General features: G+C 42.7%; 1 protein-coding gene across 5 annotated transcripts in view; it reads right to left on the minus strand.

The window, feature by feature from the left end:
• Window positions 1-3,161, minus strand: part of LOC102374321 (lymphoid-restricted membrane protein-like) — a 64,663-nt gene extending 61,502 nt beyond the window's left edge. For 3 of the 5 annotated variants that reach the window (XM_006027342.2, XM_006027343.2, XM_006027339.2), the window contains exon 1: window positions 3,101-3,161. The gene's annotated coding sequence lies outside the window, so the exon portion shown is untranslated. Of the gene's footprint in view, window positions 1-2,800; window positions 2,872-3,049 lie in introns of those variants that run through there. The other 2 variants (XM_006027340.3, XM_006027341.2) reach the window with 2 other exon arrangements.
• Between the last annotated feature and the right edge of the window lie 4,241 nt (window positions 3,162-7,402).

Here is a 7,402-nt window from a genome sequence, read left to right on the forward strand (position 1 = left end):
CCAAACCTACTCCCCCTGGTGCCTGCCCCCCTCCCACTCTCTCCCCAGCCTGTGCCCCCACTGCCCTTCCTCCCACAGCTTGCTCCTCCCATCACAGACTAATTGCTCTGGCAGGCTCCACTCCTGTTCCAGCTTGTGGCACAGAGCACAGCCCCAGCCTGGACCTGTAGCAGCAGCAGCACAGGAAGCAAGGGGAAGGGGAAGGGAGAGGGGTACTTGCAATGGGGGCACAGAATTGTCATGGGGGGGGCAAGATGGAGGAAGGACAGGGCATACTGGGGGAAAGACTGCAGCTGCAGCCTGGGGTCAGGGTCACAGCTCATATATTTGACCCACTCTCTCATATTTGATTCCAAGACAAGGGGCTTCCCCCTCCTGCCATGTTAAATGTTTTCAGATGTCATCTTCAGAAAATAACCTTTCCCCACTTAAAGAAATTATTAGCTCTGATTTTCTTGTCATTCCTAGTCTAACCGAGCGCCTTAGCAGAGGGTAAGAGAAACTCCGATTTAGGCATCAGATTGGACTTCCTTACTTTAAGTACTATAGCTTTTTTCCCCATTTGCTGAAACTAAGCTGTCCTAATCCCTCAAACTGCTGTTTGTAAGGGAAAAATGTCTGTATTGCTATCCATGATCTAGCCCTTTTCCTGCTTCCACATGCACTCTTAAAGAGAGACCCCCATCAAGTGCACATGTAGAAATACTAGCATGGACAAAAAAACATCAGCCACCGGTAGCATCTGGCTGCTTCGTTCAGATCTGAACTGAGCGTGTTAGACAATGTATGCCAGTAGCTTCCAACGTGTTGTTAACTGGAACTATAATGCTTCCAGCAAGTTTAAAATAAAGCTTATAATATCCCCTAAGGTTCCTATAGTATTGAAACTCCAGAACATGAGGGTATACCCATGTAGCACACAGCACTGTGTGGGGCTGAATACTGCCCCCCCAGGGGCACAATGTAAAGCATAACATTTTCAGAAATTCCCCAAGAACTGTTTACAAAGGTATTTTGGTATTTCATATTACAAATAGACGCTTTGAAAATTCCTCTAGCACCTTGAACTCCCATAAAAAAAAAATATATATCACTCTTGTTGGTAGGGGTGCACCGATACAGATTTTGGAGGCTGATACCAATAGCCAAGCTTTAAGGAGGCACATTGACCAATACTGATCCAATTTCTGATACGCAGCCTAGCAGCTTGAAGAACTGTGTCCAACTGGTAAGTCTGTTGTGGTGGAAGGGGAAGGGAAGGAGTGTGGGCGGGGGGCTCTGCAATCAACCCAGGCGGGCATGTGCCCCCCAGATCTGCACAGAGCAGGGCAGGCTGCAGCTGTGGGCTGGGGCTGCACCAGGCTCCTCCCAGCAGGGGCTGGGCCAGGCTGTGCTTGGGGAAGCGGCGGTGGTGCTGGGAAGGGGCTACAGCCACCCCAACATTTGGCATAGCCCACCCAACTCCCCAGCCTCTGGGAAGAGCCTGGTACAGTCCCAGCCCCAGCTTGCAGCAGCAGCCCACCCTGCCCAGATCCAGGGGCACACACACCCACTCATACCTTCCCAGGGTGTGTGCAACAGCAGGAGCCACCCCCACCCCACCCCACTTCCCCATGCTCCCTGGACAAGCCATGGCTCTGTCCTGTGACCACTCTGCTCTGGCTGGGCAGTGCCTGCCCTAGCCCCACTCCCTCCCTCACCCTGGGGGCCTTGATCTACCCCACCATGCCCTTTCCACCGCAGCAGACTTACCAGCTTGCATGTACCTTGCCAAGCTGCCGAGCTGTGCTCCTTCCTGCCTACCTGTTGCACTGCAGCTGCACGGGCATTTAATCCATCATATTATTGGCCACATCAGGCTTATTTCTGATACAGTCAGGTTTTTTTTGTTTTTTTTTTATATAGGTACAGATCCAATATCAGATTAGTGTATCAGTGCACCTCTACTTGTTGGTTATGTTAGAGACATAAATGTATTTTCGCATAGACAGTAATGAGACTAAATTGGGCAACTTTTTCTCTAGCTATTAAAATAATCCCACAAACACAACCCAACCCAGATTCATATTAACAGCATTTCTTCCACAAGACTAGCAATAGCAAGCTTTCTTATCTTATCTTATCTTAAGGTAAGATTTTAACTTAAAAAAAAAAATACAAATCCTTACTTAAAGATAGAGTTGGACATGTTCACAAAACTTATGGCACACAATTGTCTGCACTGACAGATGACTGAGATCTCTTCTATACCTATGCTAAACACTGTAATGCATCTACAAAAGTTTGGAGTTTACTAAATTAAAATCTTGCTATTAAGAAACTACCTAGTAAGTAAGGGGTGGGGGGGGCAGGGGAATGAAGGGAATGGGAATAAAAGGTCACCAAAATATTTTCCCCCTATTTTTGGAAAATAAAATAGCTCTGCATAAATGATCGGAGCATAGTTTGTACTATCACTGTAAACAGCTTCAGATTATATCTGCCAAAATAATCCTTTAACATTAAAAGCAACCCCACATTTTAAGCACCTAATGCTTCAGAACACAGGGATAGGACAGGGTTGGGACATCAGACTGGTAAGATCTCAAAGAGCCATTTTCCAGAATTATAGTTAGCCTATTATATGAGAGTTCACATATTCCCATTAACAGAACATTTTAAAAGAAAAAGGCCACTTTGAAGACAAGGAACACAAAATCAGCATTAGATACTGTATTAAAAACTATTTATTTGATAAATCAGAACTATAAACATTCCTCTCATTAAAGTGAGACTTTAGATTCTAGAAACAAATGTCTACCTCTTTATCAGACACACTTATCCAGTGTTGCAGAGTACTGAGAATTGCAGATTTTTTTCCCTCCCTAAAATATAAACTTTAATCCATTATGGTTATATTTAAAAATCCCATATCAAGAACACTGTATTTTCAAGCACATATACATCAAACCCAAAAACAAAGGGAATAGACACTTCCAACTTTGACAAACTCTTTCTAAATCTCCCTTCACAACAGTCCTGAAGAAACTTTTCAAGACCTCATACTTACAGCTGTATGTAACTAAAAAAGACATCCCTCTTTCATCCTTTTAAAACTTACATAAGCCAACAGGATCCATTTTAACAGTTCCCCCTAGAAAGAAAGAAAAATAGGGCTGATTTCTACCTTTAGTTAGATTAGCAGAGAAGTCATTTAGTAGAATATCAGTTTAAAAGACACACCTGTTGCTGTCTGCCTGCATTCTCAGTGGTTAACAGGTGTGTAGAGTTACCTACCATGCATTCACCTTCCATTGCCTGGGTCCTTGCTTCATTTCTAATAGTTTCATTCACTGCAACTGGTAGGTGGATCCCTATGACTACCTAACTGCAGCCTGAAATCTTACTTTTAAAGCAGAGATGAAACTGGACTGTAGTTTGCTGTAGTTGGTGATATTCATTTATTTTGCCACTTCTCCCTGCAGTTGTAAAGAATTTGGGCACAGACCTTAATTAGAGTTCTGCAGAGCCCTAGGCATCTTTCACTCAAGTGACTCTTGTCAACAGTTTGATGAGAGAAACTAAAGTCTGACTGGGAACTGCAGGGACATTACATGAGGGCTTCTGTCATTGTGAGATGATCCCTCCCTAAGGCAAGGGTGGATAGTGTAGGGACAGCTTGTTGTCAAAAGCTTGCAAAGAAGAATTTTTTCAACGATTTTAGCTGGCCTAATAAAAGACATTGGATTTACCCAAAGAACCTTGTCTGTAGACAGAAGGATTCAGTCTTCAGGAGGGCTAAGCCTGTGCCTCCCATGAGTAATTCATTCACAGTCAAATGACTTTGCAACTGCAATTACCTATGCTTAACACAAAGGCATTTCAGAGGCCAGGTGAATAAGCAGCAAGGGGATCATAATAGGTCAGGCTGAGAGGAAATTAGACACAGCAGGCTCCCTTGTGCAGGCTGTTTGAGGAAAATCACCTCCTGAACTGTCAAAGATTATTTTAATTTGAGGGAGACTCACAGGCAGGGGGTGTTCTACCACTAAAATTCAGAACCTTGTCAAAAGTTATGAGAGCAGGGCCATGCTCTGAAGTTAACAATCTACAGTTGTTTCTGCCAAGCTGGGTTTAATTTTTGTTGTACAGTATATATAAGAAATTGTTTCTCAATATATCTGAGAAATAAAAAAAAAAGCAAAAACTGGATGATGTCCAGTTCATTGAAGCTAAATATTCAAAAACCCAGTTCACTGAAGTCAAACTCCAATTTAAGTATCATATACATCCTTCTAAATGGGTGCTTCTCCATATAAAGGCAATAATAATTTAGAAACTAATATCCTGAATTCTTAAATTCTGCTCACAGCTGCTGCTGCAGTTTCTATTTTCACTGAGAGTTAAAATAATAACATGGGGAGAGACTTCCACTAATTCTCAGAGAATGCTTCATTGAGCACCTGTTTCAAAATTCCCTGATCGAATCCCAAAATTACAACAGTCTGGGAGATTTTGCAACATATTGGTGGGAGTGCTAAGTTAAAACCTTTCTATACACGTATATCATTATATTTGTCGTACCAGTTTCCCTGTTGTCTTTGTTTCCTCTGAATACAAAAAACAAAATATACTGAACAGTTTAGGTACAACACAACCAGGCTGAAATGTATGTATAATTCTAGTATCCGAAAGCATCATTTAGGGTTAGTTACTTACCAGACTATGCAAGACTTATGATCTCTACCTCAAGAACAGAACCAACTTTATCAGCTTCCCACGTTTCAAACAGCAAATTTATAGTCGCCATTCAGAAAGTGTATTAGGGAAAAAAATATTTCATGTAGCAATGTATCTTCGAATCAAATACATTTTTTAAAAGTACACAGTGTTCTTCATTTTCAAGAGAGATCTGCAAATATTAAGGGGCAATTTTTTCAAATGACTCCCTCTAATTTAGGAGCTTAAACCCATTTTCAAAAATGATTTAGGCACTCAGGAGCATAAATCTCATTAAATGTCAATGTGATTTAGGATATTAATTGCCTGTCTTTTGGAATGGAACTTAAGCTCTTAAGTGATTTAGGCAGTTCTGAATATTTTACCCAAAGACTTTATTCTTGTCTATTTAAAAATGTATGCTATAGTAAAAATTGTAGTAAATGCCCATATGTTTTGTGAACCTCTCTGATTTGATATTCTTTGACATAAATGGGCCTCAGATACTTTCTTCTACAAAGCCTTTGAGTAGCTCCTTCAGGTACAGCACTAATGCTTGACTTGCCCAATTACCCCTTTGCTCTTCAGTGTTATTAGGAAGTATGTGCCATTCATACCACTCTTCCTTCAATCTACTGGATGGATTTCTTATCTGACTCTATGGCTCAGACTGCATGAGTATTCAGCCAAGAGGGGACAACCTCATGCATAGCATTTACCATGAGCACTATCTCTGTGGGTTGTTTCTTGGCAAAGACAAAAATCTGTTCTGCCAGGCTGATGGGGGTGGAAGAAAAGGTCAAATAACTCCTTGGCCTTGGGTGTTTCTGTCATTGCACAAACATATCTTCCTATAACACATGTTCTGTAATGTTTTCCTCTATGTAATGCTTTATCATTACCACTGCAGAAATCCCTCTAGACCAGTGGTTTCCAACCTGTGGTCTAGAGGGTCTGTGAAAGATGACTATGATCAACCAAAAGTATGTGGATACCTGCATTTACAATTCAAAGGGGTCCACACCTCCATTCAATTTTTTTTTAGGGGTCTGCAAATGAAAAAGATTGAAAACCACTGCTCTAAACTGAGATTCTCCTTCAGAAATGTCTATTGCAAACCTTCATACAGTTGGGTGGTGAGTCATCTTTGTCAACTCACAGCTTTTGCAGGCTAGATCTTTGTAGTCTACCTGACCTAACTTTTCCCTTTAGTAAAAGGAATGGCACTCCTCTCCTTTCTTGTTATTTGAACTCTTCAACCACTTTGCTATTGTTACTGTTCCACAACTCCATTGTACATTTCCCATCCAAAACAAATTAATTTACATCTTTGCAAATCAATCAATCCTGCCATTCTTTTATAGGTCTCCTCTAACCCTCTCATCAGGACCCAGTGTTGTTCTAATAATGATGTATCTAAAAGTGAATGGGATGCTACAGGTGGTCCTCACACTGGAGCACTAAGCAAAGGGACTATTACTTCCATGCTTTTTGTTGTGAAGCCTTTCTATAAGCAATACAATGTTTGCATACTTGCTTGTCTAAAGCTTGAGCCGCTGCTTCTTGTATACTTCCACAGTTGAAAGTGCAGCACTAATTCTGAACCATATATGAAAAGAGAAGGATTATCTTTAGATACAATTGGGTAGCATGATGTTGAGGGATGCATATGTAAGCATTTAGACAGGATTTTGTCAGCTCTAACATGAGACATTGTGCACTTAACATTTCTGTACATCAGTGATTTTCAACCTCTTTAGATGCAAGGAACCCCTCATTAGACTCACAGCCATAGATGGAGGGAGAAAATATTATTTGTGGGGGCTGAGTGCATGCATCAGTGTGAGAACTAGAACTCCCATTGTGCTCTGTATGGTACAACATATGCGTGATTAGCCACTTCTTCCTCAGCTGTGCGGAGATAACCGCATGTGGGGCGCTGGCCTGGCTGCATGCTGAGCAGTGCTGTGGTGCTGCTGCTATTGCCAGCTGCCATGAAATTAGTTTGGGGGACTTAAGCCCCCACAAGCCTTGACCTTCCACCGCCTATGCTCACAGTGGCAATCAGAAGATGCCAGCTCCTAGCTTTCACTTGTTTTTTGACTATGGGAAAATAATAGAACAATTCTGTTATTGCAAAGAACTCAGAAAGACCACAACAGATCACAATGTTTTTGACACTATGGCTATGTCCACAACATGCATGAACATTTGTTTCTCAGGGGACAGCTAGCAGTGGCACACCTTGTGCTGCTGCTAGTTGTTCCCAGGGAATGTGCCTGCCACGTGCACCCTGGTGCATGGCAAGTTACCCGGGGGTGGTAGGGGAGGCTGGGGCTAGCACTGGGCTGGCCCCAGCAGCCTTACCTGGGATCCTAAGGGTCTCTTGGGGCTGCAGCTGTGGCGATTCTGCTGCATGGAGCCTGGCGTGCAGCCGCAGCACAGCTCTGGGTGGCTCGGCTCGGTTTTTGATTGGCATGTGCTGCCCATGCATGTGTTGCTCTGCTTTTTTTCTCTGTGGGGTTTTTTTGACCCCTGGATACACAGGGTTTAAAAAACCTGCTGTGCTGCTCCCTTGCAGCACAGAGAATAACTGAACGCGTGGTATGTGGTGCTGCAGACATGTCTGCCATACCACGTACCGCACAGCCATGCTTGTCTGGACGCGGCCTATGGATTCTTTTTTGAAATCTCTGGACGCATC

Source organism: Alligator sinensis, unplaced genomic scaffold, assembly GCF_000455745.1.
Source record: "Alligator sinensis unplaced genomic scaffold, ASM45574v1 scaffold517_1, whole genome shotgun sequence".
Taxonomy (NCBI): domain Eukaryota; kingdom Metazoa; phylum Chordata; order Crocodylia; family Alligatoridae; genus Alligator; species Alligator sinensis.